The sequence below is a fragment of the Gracilinanus agilis genome, chromosome 4 (assembly GCF_016433145.1).
Source record: "Gracilinanus agilis isolate LMUSP501 chromosome 4, AgileGrace, whole genome shotgun sequence".
NCBI lineage: Eukaryota > Metazoa > Chordata > Mammalia > Didelphimorphia > Didelphidae > Gracilinanus > Gracilinanus agilis.
The window spans coordinates 460,806,717-460,828,452 of NC_058133.1; positions in this window are offsets into that span (position 1 = coordinate 460,806,717).

The following is a 21,736-nucleotide window of genomic DNA, read 5'->3' on the forward strand; positions in this document are numbered from 1 at the left end:
CCTTTAAAAACAAAAAGAGAAGGAAAGGAAAGAATGAATGAAGGAAGGAAGGAAGGAAGGAAGGAAGGAAGGAAGGAAGGAAGGAAGGAAGGAAGGAAAAGAAAGATCATAAGAGGTAGAAGAGGAAAGGATAGTTTCAAGGAACAATTAGTGATCAGCCCAGTCTGGAAGAAGAAGATTGGAAAGAATTATTGTTTGTAACATAGAGAAAGATTAGCCTGAGGTGGAGAAGAGTCTTTAATGCTGGACAAAGAGTTTTTTATTTTCTATGTGCAGGAAGAAGAATAGATATTTCAATTAAATATCTTTTGATTTCAATGGACAAAGGGTAGTACACTTGATTGTGACAATGAAAAGCCAAACTGAGCTTCAATCAGTCCTGCCCCTCTTCGATTTCCAGTACACAATGAGGATGTTGGCTAGATTTTGATTTCTCTGACTTGTTTACTTGATTACTCTAACAACAAACACATTTACCCTTTGGGTCCTACCAAAAAAACTCCATGGTTATGAAATATTTTGTTTATGCTGTTGTGATAAGTAGGGATCAGTAATGGGCTATAGGGAAGAAAAAGATTCAGAGTCTTTAGGAAAGGAGTTGGACCATTTGAATCTAATGCCAATATATAATGTCAATATAATGTCAAAAGCTAATCAGAAAAGCACAAGTAGTGGGAATTTGAAATGATTAGGAGTTACTGACTTCAGCAAAGAGGCAGGCAGATAAAAGTCAAGAGCACAAAAGAAAATCTAGAACCTAGGCAAAGAGATCAAGTAGCAGGAGTGAGCTACCAATGGTAGTTCAATTCAATTCATCAAAAACTTCTTAAACATGTACTATATTCAAAACCCCATAGGAGACATGAGGATTAAAAATAACAATTCTTGTCCAAGAGAGTTGATGATTCCACTGTACTCTATGCTGCCCAGGCCATATTTGAAGAGTTGTATCTAGTTTGGAATGGTTTGTCATAGGAAGGACATTAACAAACTGCAATGCATCCAGAGGACAGTGACTAGGATGGTGAGAAAGATGGGGATAACTTAAAGGAAGTAAAAGGCAGGATAGTAAGGACACAGAACTCATAGTCAGAAGAGATCTAGGCCTAAATCCCACTTCTGACATTAGCTAGCCATTCTCTTAGTCGTTTTCCTTAAATGAAAAATGAGAAAAATACCCATAATAGATATAGTATATCATATACATGCATCATAAGATTAAGCCACTAGATCTATCTGGACTACTTGCCTTTGAAGGTTGAATAGCAAGAAAGCAAATCCTGCAGGTTCAAGATATTCTGTATATTCATAACTTATGAGCTCCCACTAATGCACTAAAATTTTATAGACAGTAGATACAATTAGCTCAAAATAAAGGCATTACTGAGATGAGGAATATTAACTATAGCATAATTTTCATTTTCTTCTAGGGATCTAGGGAATATTTTCCCACAGGTACACACAGTATCACTAAAGAGTTGTTACTCAGTGTACTAGTACAAAGGACTTGTATACAGAGAGTATGTGTGATAATTTACACTTCCAACATTTTAACCTGGCTCTGCTGATTTGTGGGCTTAATGTTGTCTGTAGGTGGCATGTTTGACACCTCCGCTCTAAAGGGCCATGTTTGCTACAACTTGGAACATTCCTTTCCTGACACTAATGCTGTGGTATTAAATGCTTCTTGCTCAAGACTCCCCCAATGGGGAAATGGGAAATCAAAGGTCAAATGGAGAGATATGCAATACTTCCCACATTCAATTAGGTGCCAAGAATTATTAATTTTACCTCCTTTATATATCTTACATCTATCCCCTTCCTTCCTTCTTTCCTTCCTTCCTTCCTTCCTTCCTTCCTCCCCCCCTCTCTTCCTTTCTTCCTTTCCTTTCTCCCTTTCTTTCTCTCTCTCTCCCCTCTCTTCCTTTCTTCCTTTCTTCTTTCCTTTCTTTCTTTCTTTTTTCTACCTTCTGTCTTAGACTAGATGCTAAGCATTGATTCCAAGGCGGAAGAGTAGTAAGGGCTGGCAATTGAAGTTAGATGACTTGCTCATGTTAACAAGCTAGGAAGTGTCTGAGATCATATTTGAACCCAGGACTCACATTTCCAGGCCTGATGCTCTATCTACTGTGTTATCTAGCTGTCCTGATATCTCCTTCTTTTCTATTCACATGACTTTTACCCTAGTTCAGGCCTCTATCACCTTTCACCTTAACTATTACAATAACCTTCTAATTGATCTCCTTACATCAGATCATTCCTCTATCCAATTCATTTTCCACACCACTACCACAATGATATTCCTGATTCTGACCATGCCTCTTTCTTCTTAAAAAAATTCCAGTGCCTCTCTTGTCTCTAAAATAAAATACAGACTCCTCTGGGTTTTAAAGCCCTTCACAAAGGCAGCTCCAGGCTATCTTTCCTGGCTCTCTTCTCAACTCACAGGACATCAAACTCCTCAAAACTTTCTCTTGACTTTGCGTGTTGGTTCTTCTCTCTGTTAGTCACAGGGTTTCCATTAGCTCTTTTGCAAGATGCCTTGACTGATATGGGAAAGGAGAGGGATCATTACAGCCATAAGGCTCATTGCTTTCCTTCCCACACTTTGCATCCCAATCTCACTCACCCACTTGTCATCACATTCTATCTTCTATCTCCTTGACTTTGCACAGGAAGTCTCCTTTCCTTCTCCATCTCTGTCTTGAGGGACTACTAGCCTCTTAAAGCTTGGCAAAGAGTGCCACCTACAATAGGAAGTTTGGCCTGATATATCCCTCCTCTGGAAATTTCTTTATATATATTGTAGTTTCCTTTGTCTGTAGAATATAACTCCTTGAAGGCAGAGGTTATCTTGTTTTTGCTTTTTTTATCCCCAGCCCTAACCTATGTGTAAGTTCTTAATAAATACGTATAGTAAACATGAACAGGGCAATGGAAGGATCCATGATGGACTTAGGATAGACCACAGGCATTCCCAGGGTTGGTCTGTGCTCAAGAAGGGACAACAGAGATTTCACACAGGAGATGTATTCACAGAAAGGGAAATGAGCCTGTCGTGGTAAGAGTAAAAGATAATCTATGGATAACCACAATGCTTTACCAATAGCCACAAAATGTAAATTAAAAAAAAAGACCTAGAAGAAGTGCCTCTAACATATTGAGTGGGAGAACTATGGAAGAATATCTGCAAAAATCACCTGCATTGGAGGGGACAAAAAATACCGTACAAATGGATGGTATAATACTCCAACCCTCCACTCTTTATTTATGTTGATGAGATTAGGACAGAGCCACAACTAAGGTAGGGCTACTGGACTTTGTCTCTGGATACCAAAATTTGAAGGATGCTAAAAGGAAGTAAAAATGACTGAATTTAGGACCTTAGCAAAATTAATTGGTAAAAAGAGGAAATTATTGCTGGTCAAATCTATCTTTTTGATTTCCCTATGTGTCACGATTCCCCCATGGCTTGTCCCATATTTTAATTGAGGTGAATAAATCCCTTTCACCTCTCAAGGTCTGAAGTCCAAATTTACCTGGACTTCCCTAAATTTAGGTAGTTAATTTTCAAAGTTTGTTAGAGATATAGTTCAGGTTTGTTTCCCCTATTTTATAGAAGAAGAAACTAAAGAGGAAATGTTGCAACTCACATGACATTACACAGTCAGAGCCCAGGCTACCTCTATCTTGGTCCAGAGCCTTTTTTCCCACTAGAAGGTACGGATCGTATTTTCTCTAGTGTTTCTTCTATAAAGTTTAGTCTAAAATATTTTTTATATACCAATGAATCTGTGAGTGAATCAATGTGGTTATTCCCTCCAATGACGCAAATCACAACCCATTCAAGCCTAACTAGCCTACAGACTTTTGCCCCATCTTCCCACAAGTCCTCCATAGGGGGTCCATCCAACAGACAGCAGGACTTCCTCTCAAGTCATTAAGGGCAGAGCAGAGATGTCTTTCTTATATTTGCTCCCTCAAAAGGACTAGGTTCTGCTACTCCTTACCCCTTCCCTTTTAAATCACACACACATATAAACCTTGAAAATAAGACTATGAATAAAATATTTCTAGTTCTCAATATCCATGATTCTGATTTTTTATGATTCATTGACTATGCACTAATTAATTAACCAACCAATATTTATTAAATGTCTGTTTTATGTCAGGCACTGGACTTGTTATTGGAAATATAAAGACAAAAATGGGACAGTCTGATTTTAAGGAGCTCTTGTTCTATTATGGGCAAGAATGAGATATCTACATATACAGAGAGGGTGTCTTAAAAGTCTTAGTATAGTTCTTAAGCTTTAATAGTTTAAAATTTCATTATTGTCTAGTTCTTTTCTTTAAAAAAAAAAGAGCATTCAGAAAGATGTAGTCCTAGATCAGAATGCTTATTTTTTCAAGATATCAAAATTTAAAACTGCATCAAGAATTTGGGGACCCTATATACACATTATATATAATACATACAAATATAGTGAAGGGGGAAATGGCAAACCACTTTGCCAAGAAAACCCAGAATGAGGTTGTGATGAGTCAGGCATGACTGAAAAATGACCGAATAACAAAATACATGTATAGAAAAAATCAAAATAAATACAAAGTAGATTAGAGAAAGAAATCACTAGAAGTTTTGGGGTGTGAGGTATATGAAGAGGAGAACCAGGAAAGACTTCATATAAAAAATGGTGTTCGAGCTGAGACTTAAAGGAAGTAAGCAATTCTACAGGATAGAGATAAAGTAGATAAACCACTCCAAGAATGGAGATAGCCAGTGAAAAGGCATAGAGATGAAGGAGAATAATGCATGAAGGCCAATTTGACCATCAAAGAATATGAGGGGGGAATAATGCACAATGGGGCTGGAAAAGTAAGTTGGGGACCAAGTTGTGAAAGGCTATAAAAGCCAAGCAGAAGCAACTGGGAGACCCAGTAATGAAGAGAAAGGAATAGCATCTACTGTGTGCCAGGCACTGCACTAAGCACTTTTACAAACATTATCTCATTTGATGTTTATTGTAGTTTGTTAAGTTATTATAGCTTATTGAATTGGGGAAGGACATGATCAGTCCTGAATTTAAGAAAAGTCATGTTAGTAGCCTTGTGGAGGATAGATTAGAAAGAAAGACATTGCAAAAATCTAGATGAGAAGTGATTATGACATAAACAAAGGTGGTCATGGTTTAAGGAAAATGGATGTAAGGATAGAAGGAAGAATGTAAAAGACATTATCAACTCATTGGCTAAATGAGGTAAGGGCAAGTGGGGAGTCCTGGATAAGAATTTATAAAAATGCCAGGTATTATCACAATCTTTAGAAATGAGGCTAGAAGTACCCTCTGAAGAAATAGAGGGGTGGGTTTAGGGGTAAAGATCATGACTTATGTTTTAAAAATGTTGAGTTCGAGATGTGTATAGAACATCTAGTTTGAAATGTCCAATAGTTAGTGGACAGATCCGAAATCAGAAAGACTAGACTTTGTGAGTTCAAATCTAGCCTCAGATACTTCCTAGTTGTGTGACCCCAGGCAAATCATTTAGTCCTGTTTGTCTTACTTTCCTCATCTGTAAAAGGAGCTGGAGAAGGAAATGGCAAACCACTCGGGTATCTCTACCAAGAAGACCCCAAATGGGTCATGAAGAGTCAGCCTTGACTGAAAACAACTGAACAACTATCACAATAGGGATGTCAGATCATTTGTAGACTCATCAGAAGCAGCTTCACAACAATTCTGGCAGCAGACAGGACAATGAGGAGGATATGTTCCTTCAAAGCTTTCATTTCTTCCTAATCCTTCTCTATATTTTTGAAAGCTTTTCATTCCACATAGCTTGGAGATCATGGGTATTTGGTGTGGTGATATCTATTAAAAATGCTGCCTTGAAGTTTTTATTGATAAATGTTAGTCAGAATGGTTATGAGCAATGGTTTGATGGTGATAATGCTCAAAGTTTAGCTCATTTTATTGATTGAGTGCTTAAGGAAAGATTGAGAATCTTCTCTTCCTCCTCCTCCTCTTCCTCCTCCTTCTCATTTTCTTACTCCTCTTCCTCCTCATCCTCCTCTTTCTCTTTCTTCTTTCCATCATTGCACCTAATTGGCACAGTAGATACAATACTCGGCTTGGAATCAGGAAGATCTGAGTTCAAACTCTGCCTCAAACTCTAACTAGTTGTGTGACACTTCTACTCTGTTTCCCTTAGTTTCCTCTACTATAAAGTAAGGATAATAACAGCACCTTCCTCCCAGAGTTGTGAGGATCAACTGAAATTATATTCATAAAGCACTTAGTACAGTGTCTGGTACATAGCAGGCATAAATAAATGCTTATTCCCTTCCCTTTTTATTGTGATTGTCACTATTGCTTTGTGTAGCAAAAGCATGGGAGAACAGATAGCCTGAATGCTTCCCTGGTATCTATGAATTACTGAAGGAATCGTTAGAAGGCCTCTGGGATGATGGTTGAATGTTTTGTGAAGCATTTACAGAAAGGATAAAATTCACACCAGCTGAGGTGGGATGGAGGGGAGGATTGGCAATCCACCAGGAAAGCAGGACCTGCCTGGGCATCTTGCCACATTCTCTGCCTCTCTCTCCTTATCCAGACCTGACCTCCAGAAACCATGCCCTTGGGAGAGTTAATCTACTCTGTTTTGTAACTCTTTGTTCTGGGGCTAAACTGTCCTAGTCGATGAGTGAGAACAAACTCACCAAATTCTCTGTCTAACCATTCCCTGCCCAGGCTTCACATTCCATGTTGTGACAATCCATCAAGAAACCTACTTTGAGCTTCCTTCTGCATTTTGCCATCTGCCTTGATACCATGTGTGTCCTTTATATTTCCCCTCTCTTTCTACCCAGCTTTCACTTTCCAATTTTTATTCTGGAAGTAATGATGGATTCAATACTAAGATTGCTACTAGAAAGGGCATGGCTATCCTTTGCCCAGTTGTTTCTCTCACAATCCTGATAACCATCCAGATCTAACTCCCTTTTTGTGGTCCCCACCCCATATGTGATATTCCTCTCTATTCCAATATAACATTCTAATGGAAACTTCTTGAGGATGGGGACTGTCTTAAAAGATAACCAGCACAGGACTGATTAAAATCATGAAAGCAACATTACTTTGGGATTCTTTTAAAAATCTCCTATTCCATACTTTTCAAGTTTCCAGGGACCTTTTGAATCATTTTGTTTACCCCTCTCATTTTTTCAGGTAAGGAAACAGCTCCTAATGAGATAACATAACTTGCCCAAGCTCACATAGCTAAATAATAGCAAAGCCAATACTATAACCCAGATTGTTTGAGTGTCAGTCTAGTGGGCTCGCCTTGCTGCCTTCCTGGCTTTTGGTTTGGTTTCCATGGGAACCTGTATCAGAGGGAAAAGTCTAGGTCTGTGTCTCTTAATGGTATTTGGGGCAGCCTAAGGGAAGTAACTGGCAGCTAAACTTACTGGCTGTGACCAGAGATGTTGCTGATGGGTTAGGGAATATGTGATTGGGAAGGATGGAGGGAGCTGGACCAGGTGGATACCAGACACCGATGTCACGCTCTCTTTGTGGGGAAGGGGAAGTTGGTAAATGAAGACACACAGCTAAAAAGCAAATGCAAAAATATGGTCAAGGAGATGGCTGTTCTAAGCGCTTGTTATATAATAGAAATGACCTTTGAGAAGGGTGCATGATTACTGTGCTACGTCTGATTAGGAGGTAAAAGAGAATAGCATGACAGCAGTTATCTGAGCATGGCAAGGATGTGTTTTGGGGTTTTAAAAGATGCCTCCAGGCTTCCTTTGCCAATTCTTTCTCATTGAAAGGAAGCTTCATAATTTAAACTCTCCTGGGAGCAGCTAGGTGGCTCAATGGACTGAGAGCCAGACCTAGAGATGGGAAGTCCTGGGTTTAAATCTGGTCTCAAACATTTCCTACCTGTGTGACCCTGGGCAAGTCACTTAACCCCCATTGCCTAGCCCTTGTTGCTCTTCTACTTTGAAACAAATACATAGTATGAGTGCTAAGATGGAAGTAAGGGCTGGGCAAATCATTTAACCCCACTGCCTGGCCTTTACTATTCTTCTGCCTTGGAACCAATACATAGTATTGATGCTAAGATGGAAGCTATGATTAAAAAATAAAATAAAATAAAATAAAATAAAATAAAATAAAATAAAATAATAAACTCTTCACATTCCAGGGTCTGTTGTATGGTCTTATAGAAAGACCACTAGACTTTGAAACACATTTACTCTGTTACCCACTAGCTATGTGAACATAACTAAATTGCCTAAAGTCTCTCAGCCTCAGTTTCCAAGTCTATAAAATGAGAGTCATGACCATACTGCCAGTTTTACAGAATATCGGGATTTGAGAGAGAGAAAGAAGGAATATCAGCAGCCATTTTGTCTCACCCATACCCAAAAGGAATTCCCACCATTATATTCCTGAAGAGTGGTCATCCAGCCACTGCTTGAATATTTCCAGGGAGGGAGAATCCCCCACATCCAAAGGTGGCTCATTTTACTTTCCAGTGACTCTAGTGTTAGTTGTTCCTGTTTTTGTTTTTATATCAAGTCTAAATTTGTCTCGGCAATTTCTACTCTTGGCTTCTGATTCTGATCTTTGAGATCAAGTAGGTTTAATCCAATTTCCTCCCCATACAGCTGCCCTTTAAAGACTTAAGCACAGCTATCCTGTCTCCCTTCCCCACCCCACCCCCTTCTCTTCTCCTGGATAAACATCCTGGATTCCTTCAAAGGATCCTAATAGAACATAGATCATTCTGCTGACTCTCAGTATTCCATTTGAATTCTGATGAGGGTGGCTGGAAGCTATGCCTCTCCATCCATTTGAAGATTGTATTGGCTTTTTTTTTTCTTTTGACTACCACATAAGCTGATTCAAATGGAGCTTGCATTCCACTAAACCCACAGATCTTTTTCAGAAAAAAAACTGCCATCTTACCAGGCTTCCCTTATCTTATAATTAAAGTCGGTCATTTTATTACCTAAGTGTAAAACTTCACATTTATCTCGATTGAATTTCACCTTATGAGATTCTGCCCACTGTTCTAGTCTGTCTATAAAGATTTTTGTGGATCCTGTCGCCCCTTTTATTATCTCTCCCTCCCACAGGGTTTCCCAGGGTTGTTGGAAGAGAGGTACCTTGTAAACTTTGAAAAATTATAAAAATGTGAGTCATTATTATCCTTGTGTGGCACCGAATAGCTGGAGTTGCATGGGAAAAAAACTGATGATGCTAGTTTCAATGCTTAGCTTAACCTAGACCAAGGAACATAGAGCTTGCAAGATCAACTCACTGTCTTTTGGTTGCAGAGGAACTGGGTCATGATTTTAGTAGAAAAATAGGCTTCAGAGCCAGGAGATACTCCTGGATAAACATGCTGGATTCTCACCTCTTATTATACAGATAAAGAGTCTGAGGCTCAAAGAAGGAATGGCCGATAGCTAATATGTGTGTGTGTGTGTGTGTGTGTGTGTGTGTGTATTTTTTTAACACACCCGTAGATTATATATGACTGGTTCTTGCTAACTCAACCAGACTGGAAATGTAGCAGCCACTCAAGGACCTCTGCTGATCAGCATAGAAGCTTTGATCTATTCTATTCCTGATCCTGGTCAGTTTTCATCCCTCCTTAGCCAGCCTGATGACCTCATCTTCCCAGAGGTTCGCCATATTGGTGCCAGATAGTATAGACACCCAATCTAGCCCTACTGAAACTCAGAACTCCTGAACTCAAGGCAACTCTCAGCCTCAGCCTTCCTAGTAACAGGGATTATAGTCTTCAACCACCACACTATATCCTATAATTATAAATTAAAGAAAATATGCCAATCTTCATGGATAGAAAGAATTGCCATATTGGGAATTCTCTATAGCAATGAAATTGCAATTCCTATATCATCCCTTGACCTTTATCTCCCCAGACCTAGCCCAGGACCTGGGGTATATCAGACCCTTAAATGTTTATCAAATTAATGAATGAATACAGAGAACAACACATCTGCTCTAGACCAAGAATATCTTCTGCCTCTCCTACATGCAAATCCTACTCATTCCTCAGAGCCTTATTTAAGTCTTGTCTTCTTTATGAAGCCTTCTCTGCCTGCTCTAGCCCTTACTTATTTCTCTTTCTCTACAGTCAAAAATAATGGCAAAATAGCGGTCTTATTTTCCAATTGTCTCATGGATGTATATCTTATCATCGTCACCATGCTGTAGATTCCTTGAGTTACTTTATCCCTCATAGCCTCTAGCATTAGGAGGAAGCATGGTGTAATCCTAGGATCATAGAGTCATGAACTTACTTTTAACAAGGGTATTTCAATTTAATTGGTTTCCTTTGTAATCTTTTTTTTTCTCTTTAAAAAAAACCCAAAACCTTCCCTTCCATCCTAAAATCAGTATTGCATAATTATTCCAAGGCAGAAGAGAGGTAGGGGTTAGGCAATGAGAGTTAAGCCCAGTAATCCTTTTTGTTTTATGCATTTAAAAACATGACTCTGGGAAGGAGTCCAAAGGCTTTATTAGACTACCAAAAATGGTTCTACAATACCAGAAAAGGTTAAGAAAAATAAGATGTTGGATGGAACACTGGACTCAGAAGTAGGAGACCTGGATTTGAGTCCTATTCCTGATTCTTAACCAGCTTTGTGTGATACAGAGCTAGCCAGATATGAAATGGATGGAGCACAGGGCTTAGAATGAAAAAAAAGATCTGAATTTAAATCCATCCCCAGATATTTGCTAGTTGTGTGACTCTGGGTAAGTCGTTTGATCTCTATCTGCCTCTTAAAGACTATATCTGTAAAATGGGAACAAGAATAACATCTACCACCCAGCATTGTTGTGAGGAAAAAATGAGATAATATTTGTAAAATACTTTGCAAACCTTCATGCTAGCTCTTATTATCATCTTGAGCTATTATCTTTTAGAACCTTAGATTCTTGCACTGCAAGAAGGAGATAATAATGTCCACACTGTTTACCTTATAGCAACTGACCACTACATAGAAAATGCTTCCTTTTTACATGTTGTCTTCTCATTTGAATGTAAGCCCCTTGAGGGCAGGAACTGTCTTTCTTTTTGGCTTGTAATTGTATTTCCAATGCTTAATACAGTTCCTATGTATAGTAAGTACTTAATAAATGCTCAATAACTTCCATGTAAATTCCATTGACCATAATGGCAAATAATGTAAAATTGCCAAGAAAATCTCAAAGTGGGGTCACAAAGAATTGGAGACAACTGAATTGATTGAATATCAACAGAGGGGCAGCTAGGTGGTTCAGTGGATAGAGAGCCACACCTGGAGATGGGAGGTCCTGGGTTCAAATGTGATCTCAGATACTTTCTAGCTGGGTGACCCTGGGCAAGTCACTTAACCCCCATTGCCTAGCCCTCACCACTCTTCTGTCTTGGAACCAAAACACAATATTGATTCTAAGACAGAATGCAAGGGTTAAAAAAAAATCAACAACCTTGCCCCTGACGCAAAGAGTGTCACTTCCAAGATCATGGATGATAGGAGAAGACTAGATAGTCAATTCCCAGATTATTCATGGGCAATTTGTCCTACATATCTTTGGAACTCTTCTGGTATTCACAAACAGACTTCTATGGGCTATTAAACTAACTAACCTGAGCAATCCAACCATATTCAGAATCTGGGCACCTGAGTCTCCCTATCATCCCTAGAATGAAATCAAATGCTGCATTATTAATATAATTCATTAGAATTAGCCTCTGTAAATGTGACTGGTAGAGCAGAACAGAAAATAATAACCACTATACAGAGAGGGCAGGAAGAAAACAATTGGGAAGTCAGGTGGACAGGTGTAAGACAGGGCCAAGCAATTAGGCAGAACAAGAATTTCAGTGAAAGTGGAAATGATGAGCCAGCGCCTTGTGCCTTTGGGCCCCTAATAACCCAGCAGCCAGGTGTTTCTGTAAGTAAAGATATTTCTGCATGAGAGAAAATTTAATCCATGAATTTGGTTGACTCTTCTGAAGTGTTAATGTATTGATGCTGTAACTACAAAGAAATGCCCTGAGGTTCCTGGACCAAGACTTCCTCGAAAGGAATAAACAAACATATCTAGATAGGCAAAAGCCCCCAAGCCAGTGGTCTGCAGAGACGGGTATCACTGGAGATCAAGGGTACAGGTGCACAGTCGACCATCACCTGTCTACAGCTCAGCAGCAGCTGGGTTGTTGCTCCTTGGGAAAACTCTTAGCCAGAGTCTGGAAGAACGAGGGTCATAGAAATTTCTAACACTTAGTGATTCACTTTGCTGTGAAAGGTTATTAAAGATCACAGATTCTTTTTAATTTTTTTTAGTTTTATATTTATTTTATTTTAATCACAAATTTACACATAAGTTTCCAAATTTATATGATTCATTTTGTCTCCCTCCTTTCTTCCCTCCCCACTCCGGGAGTTGACAAGCAATTCAAAATGGGTCTTAGGTGTATTATCTCTCAAAACATATTTCCATATTATTCATTTTTGTAAGTGAATAATCTTATAAAACCAAAACCCCAAATAAACAAGTGATAAATCATATGTTTTCACCTGCATTTCTAGCCAGCAGTTCTTTCTCTGGAGGTGGAGAGCACTCTTCATCATAAGCCCCTCAGAATTGTCTTGGATCATTGTATTGCTCTTAGTAACAAAGTCTATCACATTTGATCATCCCCCAATATTTCAGTTATTGAGTACAATGTTCTCCTGGTACAAATCAGGGATTCTGCTTGACTTTATAGCATAGATACCTAAAGAGAATCAATGAAAAATGACTCTCCTTATTGACTAGATCTTTCACACACTCCACTATGGTTTGAGTTTGTGTATGCCTCTAGACCAGCTGATATAAAACTAAACATTATTTAGTCATTTCATGGCCACATTTGGAGTCTTCTTGGCAGAGATGCTGAAGAGGTTTGCCATTTCCTTCTAAGAACTCATTTGTAAATGAGGAATTGATGCAACTTAGGTTAAATGACTTGCCCAGGGTCACACACCTACTAAGTGCCTGCGTACAGATTTGAACTCAGAAAGATGAATCTTCCTGGCTTTAAGCCCAGAATTCCAGCCCCCATGCCACCTAGCTGCTCATAATAATAATATTTTAGAATAATATAGTATTATTTTATTATATTTATATAATATATAAATTATAACAATTATATTATTATATATAGTTTTATATATTTACATCATATATGTAATATTTACTTTATATGCATATACACTCTCTATATCCATATATACATATTTATTATATACTCTATTTACTAGATCCGACACTATTACTAAATTAATTACTAAATAAACCCTTACAACAATACATACATAACATTTATGTATGCTTTAAAGTTTACAAGCACTTTGCAAATATTGATCTCATTTTATCCATACAACAACCCTGGGAAATAGGTGCTATTATTATCTCCGTTTTACAGATGAACAAATTAAGGTAGACAAAACTTAAGGGACTTGGCCAGGGTCAAACAACTAGTAAATATCTGAGGCTAGATTAAACTCAAATTTTCTTCACTCTAAGTCCAGTGTTCTATCCACTTTACCACCTACCTACCTTATTTAGGAATGATTCAAAGGAAATATATCTTATCTTCATGTTGCTAGGAAATCTGAAGTCTCTCAGCAAGGGCTTTCTAGTCTTATTTCCCTCTGTTTGTGGATATTGGAAAAAAGACAAGTTAACTGACCCCGGCTAGTTACATTTTTCAACATGGTGGTCCTTGAGAAAAAATGGTCCCAGATTTAACTAACTGGCCCACTAGTGTTGGCTCTCAGGTTCTCATTGCCTAGAAGAAAAATAGAATTCTTTCATAAATAACTTGTTGGATCAGTGGGAGAAGAAAGTCTTTTGGGTAAGTTGGTTCAGTCTAAATATCGGCCCCAATACTTCCATGTATTCATATCCTGGACTGAGTAAATTGTTTTGGGTGTTCAGAATGCCCAAAGTCAGTCGATCACTAAATATTTATTAAGCACCTATTATGTTCCAGGCATTGGGTTAAATAGGAAGGATACAGAAAAAGCAGAAGAAAGTCCCTGCCCTCAAGTTGCTCATAGTCAGATGGGAGACAACATGTAAACAGCTATGCCCAATCAAGCTATCCACAGGATATTTAGGAAAGAAGCAGAAGAAGCCCAATGGAAGGGACTGGACTTTGAGTAGCATACCATCAATAAGGGAGGGAGCCAGGTGACTTAGTGGTTTGAGAACCAAGCCTAGAGATGAGATGTAGTGGGTTCAAATTTGACCTCAGGCACTGATTAGCTATGAGACTGAGGAATTCACTTCATTTCAGTTTCTTCATTTGTAAAATGGGACCAAATAATAGCACCTGCCTCTCAGACTCGTGAGGATAAAAGGAGGTCATATTTGTAAAGCATCATATAAACTTCAAAGTTCTATGCAATAAATAATGATAACTTTTTAGAATTCTGGCACAGGTCCTTTCGACAATGAACAGAAAACAACTCCACTAAATGAGGTGAACTGATGGAGACTGAAAAAAAGCAGAATAAGAGGAAAAAATATACACAATGACTATAAAGATGTAAATGAAAAGAATTGTGACAATTCTAAATGCTGTGTGATTATAATGATCCAACTTGTCCTTCAAGAAGAGATGAGAAAATGAGACTCCGTCTCTCCAGTAGAGAGGTGGGAACCTGTGGATGTGGAATGTTTCATATGCTGTTGGACTCAATTTATGTTTTGTTGAACATTCCTTTTTTAGTGTGTTTTTAAAATATTAATAAAAATTTAAAAAGAAAACAACCTCATCAAACTCCAAAGCCAGAGAGTTTTATTGGAGATGAAAAAAATCTTTAGCTCCAACCCCAACATTTCATAGATTTGGAACTTGAGGCCAAGGGATAAGAAATGACTTTGTCTAAGCTCAGCCAGCTAGTTACCGAAGCTAACGCTAGAACCCCTGGGTCCTGACTGCAGGAACAACATCTTCTCCAACGTACCACAAGCCCACAAACCAAGTGTCTACTCAAGGAACTTACTGTACTATATTCTCTGAGGCAGGAATGTCAAACTCAAATGGAAATGGGAACCACTAAACTGTACACAAGGATCTCTGGGGGCTTCAGTTTGACTTAGTTTCAAAATGTATTATTTCTAGGTTTTATTGTATTTTATTTAGTTTCTTAAATATTTCTTACTAACATCATAATCTGGTTGGGGCCACACTTAATGAATGTTATGGGCTATATAGAGGACAGAGCTCTGAGGGACACAAGCATAAAAATGGGGGCAAGTAAACTGTGGATCCTTATGAACCTCATGTTAATTTAGTTCCAAAATATAACTGGGTTTCATTGTATTTTTATTTAGTTTCTTAAATGTTTCCCAATGACATGAGTGTAGTGGGCTATATGGAGTCTCAAGCTCTAAAAGACACAAGCATATATAAAATATAGTGACCACTGAGACCTCTTGTCAGTCATTTTGCAGAGGAAAATCCTGTTTAAATATGTGTCGGAGTAGATGACTTTTGGGTCCCATCTGATTCTGATATTCTATGTGATTTAAGTATCCTGTCCTTGTTGTTCAGTCATGTCCGACTCTTCATGACCCCATTTGGGATTTTCATGGAAAAGGTATTAGAGTGGATCACCATTTCCTTCTCCAATTCATTTTTTTAAAATTATTTTAAACCCTTTACTTCTGCGTATTGACTTATAGGTGAAAGAGTGGTAAGGGTAGGCAATGGGGGTCAAGTGACTTGCCCAGGGTCACACAGCTGGGAAGTGTCTGAGGCCGGATTTGAACCCGGGACCTCCCATCTCTAGGCCTGGCTCTCAATCCACTGAGCTACCCAGCTGCCCCTCCAATTCATTTTTACTGAGGAGAAAACGGAGGCAAACAGGGTTAAGTGACTTGCCCAGGGTCACCAAGCTAGTACGTTTCTGAGGCTAAATTCAAAACTCAGTTCTTCTTGACTCTAGGTCTGGCCCTCAGGAAGCACAAAATCAGGTGGAGTTTGTGTGTCTCCCTCTACGTCAACTTATATAATAATAATAACAGTAATAATAATCCTATTCACAGGATAATAATTTAGAGCCAGGAGAAATCTAACAGGAAATCTGTCCAGTCCCCACATTTTACAGACAAGAACACTGAGGCAAAGACAGGTTAAGAGATTGCCCAGGGCCACCCAGGCAGTAAAAGGAAAGTTGGTATTTGAACCTAGTTTGCTTTCTATCATATCCCTAAGGTCTTGTCTAACTCAAAGATTCTATAACTCCATTTTATTTGGGGTGATAATAATATTTGTAATTTACTAAACTCTTTCCTTACAATGATCCTGTGAGAGAAAGTATTATTATTCCCATTTTAATATAATATTTTATTATTAAATTAAATAATTGATTAAATGATTAAATAATAAGTAGAAACACAGAGAGGGAGTAGAAGGGGGCAGAGAATAATGTGTTTTTATTAAGCACCTACTATATTCCAGGTAGTATGCTAAGCACTTTACAACGATTATCTCATTTGATCCCCACAACAACCCTTGGAGGTAGGTGCTATTATGGTTCCCATTTTATAGAGGAGGAAACTGAGGCAAACAGAGATGAAGTGATTTGCCAGGGGTCATACAGCCAGTAAAGTGTCTGAGGTCCCATTTGAACTCAGGTCTTCCAGACCCAGGGATCTGGACACTATAGCACCACCTAGAAGGCTAGGAGAGAGGGGTGGTCAAGTCAAGTCACCAAGAGCCTGGTCACACAGTGGGATCAGGACTGGGATTCCAACTCATGTCTTCTATCTACAACTCTACTGCTCTTTCTAAGACTTACACACCAGGAAAGCTAATAAAATGCAAGCTTTAAATAGAAGTTCAAGACAATAGAAGAGATATCAAAGCAGTGCGTGATTAATTGCTCGTGCTTGTTACAGACAATTGTTGCCATAGGAGTTCAAAAGAGAGTGAGACCTCTTTAGGATGAGGCAATCAGAAAAGGTTTTATGGAGGAGGTGAGATTTGAATTGGAACATGGGGACATTTAAGACTATAAGAGCAAGAGTGGATTGAAAGCTAAGCCTAAGGACAGGAGGTCCTGGGTTCAAATGTGTCCTCAGCCATTTCTTAGCCCTGGGCAAGCCACTTAATCCGGGCTGATTAGCCCTTACCACTTTTCTGCTTTAGAACCAATATATTGTATTGATTCTAAGACGGAAGGTGAGGGTTTTGGGGATGAGAAAAACTAGGTAGCTCAGTGGATAGAGTATCAGAGCTGGAATCAGGAAGAACTGGGTTCAAATATTGCCACAGCCACTTCTCAGCTGTGACTCTGGGCAAGTCACTTAACCCTGATTATCTAGCCCTTACCCATCTGTCTCAGAATTGATACTAAGATAGAAGGTGTGGGTTGTTTAAAAAAAGAGATTTTAAAAGCAAAGGCTCAGGGCTGAAAAGATCCTTAGGGCTCATTGAATTCTACACCTTGGTTTTACAGATGAGTTAATTGAGGCCCAGTAGGTAAACTGCTGAGGATCACATATCTAGTAAGTGGCAAGACTAGTCCAAACCTTTTATGCCATATTAAACACTTGGATGATATTTGGTTCATTTTAGAATGAAAGTTATTTTTGTGATACTTTGGATAATTTGTGGAGACATGAGACTTCAGAGACAGACAAACTTGGCAAAAGAAAAAAAAAGGTCTAAGAAATGTATACCCCCTTCAGGACAGATGGATAAATGGATGGATGAATGGATGGATGAATGGGTAGATGGATAGATAGATAGAAGGATGGATGGATGGTGGATGGATTGATGGATGGATGGATGGATGGATGAATGGATGGATAGATGTAAGGATGGATGGACAGATGAGTGGCTGGATGGATTGATGGATGGATAGATAGATGGATTGATAGATGGATGGATGGATAGATGGATTGATCACTTATTAAGTGCTGCTGTGCATTAGGCATATTCAAATAAAAGCAAGCTGGACACTCCCTGGTCTCAAAGAATTTATATTCTAAGGGGGAAGACAATACACAAAGTGAAGGTTAGGGGCTCACATGTGCAATAGCACAGCTGAAGATGTTCAGGAAATGCTGTGGAGGCCTGGAATTGAGTGATATAAAGTCAAAGCTGGTCTGTCTAAGCCCAAGGGAGTTCTAAATTCAAAGTCCAATTATGGGTGTTTCGTGCCCTTGGAAGACTGGAGGATCAGTACTTAATGGAATGTGGGGTGGGGAAATCAGGGGGAATTTTCTGGAGTAGAAAATTTGAGTTGGACTGAAAAGGATATGGAACAGATGTACAAAAATGTAGATATGAGAAAGCTCAAGTACTGTTTGGGGACTAGTGAGAAGTGGCTTACTAAAAAGTTAGAGCTCAGCCTACAAGTGCAAGGAATACAAGACTTTAAGCTTCATTGCCAGTTAAGAAGGATGTTGGTTCTTTAATGGCTGGTAGCATATCTTATTCCATTCCATTTCAATATTTATAATCATTTCTACATTTCTTGTACCTAGCATGTAGGCATAATAAAAGCTTAATAAATGATGTGTTTTCTCTCTCTCTCTCCCTCTCTCTCTCTCTCCCTCTCTCTCTCTCTTTCTTTCTCTCTCTCTTTCTCTCTCTCTCCTTTTTTTCTCCCTTTTCCTCTTTCTGTCTGTCTCTCCCTCTCAGTCTTTCTCCCTCTCTCTCCCCTTCTCTCCTTTCCCTCTCCCTCTCTCTCCTTTTTCTCCTCTCTCTCCTCCTCTCTTTCATCCTCTCTCCTTCTCTATCTACCTCTCTCCCTCCTCTCTTCTCCCTATCTTTCTGTCTTTCCAACTCTGTTTTCCCCCTCTCTTCTTTCTCTCTCCTCTTTTCTCTTCTCTCTTCTTTTTTCTCATTCCCTCTTTTTCTGCCTCTTTCTCTCTACCTCTCTCCTCCCTCTTCTCTTTATCTCTCTCCTCCCTCTTTTTCTCTCTCCTCTTTCTCCCTCCCTCTCTTATTCTTCTCTGTTTTCTCTCCCATTTCCTCCCTCCTCTCTCTTTCTCTACCTTTTTTTCTCCCTCCACTCTCCTCTCTCTCTGTCTCTCCAATTCTCTCTTCTTTCTCCTTCTCTCTCCCTCCCTCTGATCTGAGGAACCCACCATAATAGCAGCTAGGACATGGTCTCATCTAGTGACTATGTCAAATTTGGAAATGAATCTGATGGGAGTCATTTCTACATAGAAATTGTGTTAAGTTAGAGCCCATCTCCCCAGGCCCTGAAGTGATACAGGGGAAAGTGTGCTCCTTAAAGTTTTGGAAGAAGGAGAATTATGTACTTCTGTTCTTGCTGTATCTTCTCAAGAAATATCATTTTGTAAAAGCTTTCAAAAGTAATGCAGAAGCAAATGGGAGCTGGAGAGGAATACTCCTAACAGATGGTTCAATTCCCAAAGGACAGAAAAGGAGGGGCCAGGACCACTATTATAGGTAATCTAACAACTTCTGGTCCCTGCTCAAAGTGGAGATGTCATATGTTTGGGCCCCAGCTGGAGGGAGCTAAGGGAAGCTTTTCTCTCTGAGACAAGGAATTGTCCAAAGGTGACATCCTTGGAGGCATCACCCAACAACCCACTTGTTCCTTTAGAAAGCTCCTTGGTTACTTTCTCCAATCTCTCTTCTGCTGCTCCTCCCCCATTCTGCACTTAAAATCCAAAACATTTGGGCTTCTAGTCAGCAGTGGAAACAGCAGAGCTGCTGCAGTGCCTTAGATTGACTTTCATTTCAAGAGTGTTTCCCCCACACACTGACTGGGGTGAGGTGTGACAGTAGCCCTGTTCTCACCAGCTTTTCAAAACATTTCCAAGGTTTGATCTCGCTTGGCAGGAGCTGCCTTTCAGCTGTGGTGGGGAAATAACTAGCATTCCACATTTGCACAATGCTTTTAATCTTGGTGGCACTTTGCAAAGCATTACATCAGTAGCTCATCCTGACAGTCTTCAGAAATTGCTCTGCTTGGTCCTCTGGTGCCTAGATCAGAGATGGTGCTCCCATACATCTAGGGAGGGCGACCCTCCTCAAATGTATGTCAGGTAGGGAGAATTTCCTTCTCCCTACCAAAACCTGAAACTATTGTCCCACCATGTACCCAGGTAGCATTTTCCCAAGGGACTGAATCATTCTTTGGAGGCATACAGAAACAAATCTGTAACTAGGATAGGGTGACTAGTAATTCCTCCCAGGACACTGAGATTCAGAGGGCACTGGAAGCTTGTGTATACCTCCAGCATGAAGAAACAACTGTGCCTAGAGCCTAGCTAGCAAGAATAATTGAAATAAGAAGCTGGTGGGGTGGTTCACATCATCCTTTTTGTGGCCACATGTCAGAAGAGCTTTCCTCTCATGGCAGCCACCTCATCAGCAGCCTCTATATGTTCTGAGGTCTCTATCTCCACAATCTCCAGCCTCTTACCTGAAATTTGGACCCTATGTCCTGAGATCTGAGACTTCTTCCTCTAGCTCCTCTTCCACAACTACTCCCTCCAAAAAAAATCAGTCAACTAAAAGCATTTATTTAGCATCTACTCTGTACTAGACACAGGGGCTACTAGGTGAAAAAGTGGAAAGGGCATGGAGATTTGAATCAGAAAAACTCACCCTCCTAAGTTCAAATTTGGCCTTAGATACTTATTTGCGGTGTGACATTGAGCAAGTCACTTGATCCTGTTTGTTCCAGTTCCTCATCTGCAAACATTAACTGAAGAAGGAAATGGGAAACCACTCCAGTATCTTTGCCAAGAAAATTCCAAAATGGGGTCAGGAAGAGTTGGACAGACCAAACAACAGAGCGTGCATCAGACACTCTAGTGTCAAATGATGATTTTGGTTATCCAAAGACAAAAAAAATTGCATAATCCCTACTCTTAAGGACTTGCATTCTACACGTGGTTCTGTTCAGGAACATGGAGTTGGGAGCCATGTGAGTTGCTGATATAGAACTCGAGACCTTTCAATGAAATTTAGGAAAGCATATAGTAGGAGGACTGTACTTTCTCCTTGGGATTCCATCCAGTTTTGGATAAAATTGTGAAGTGAAATTGATTTTTCATATCTCGTTGCTCTCTTGTCTTCTGTGTCCCTCCTTTACCCATCTCTTTGGGCATTCTTTGGTGTCTTCTTCACTGCCAGCCCCTTGTACCTTCATGCTGTTCTTATATTTCAAGGGCCTCCCAGTGTGCCACTATACCAGCTTAAATCATTTCTCTAGTTTCTGAAGCTCCTCTCCTCTATCAAAACATTCACACCCTCTGTCTTATCACAGCAGGGAAAATATCCTCCCTATGGTGTCAGTGGGTAGTAATAGAAAAATCAGATAACTAGACCTTTCTCCCCCTTCATATGTTTAGATAGCCGGTAGTTTTGTTCGCCATTACCAACCCCTCCAGAGGAATACGGTGCCTTACTCCTTTCAAGTATTGTTATTCTTTAGGAAGACTCATCAAAATAATGATGAAAATTTCAGTCTTCATGACAAACCAATAGGTAGGTATTTTTAGTAAGAAGGCAAGGAAGCCTTGGTACAATTCAGTTTATGACACCTGGGCATCTTTTGCTTTGGTTACCTTTCAGGACAGTTCTGGGTGGGCACAGTAATTGAACACATAGATCCAAAACCATAGGGAAGGGCAGAGGTGTCCTGGAGCCAGCACCTACC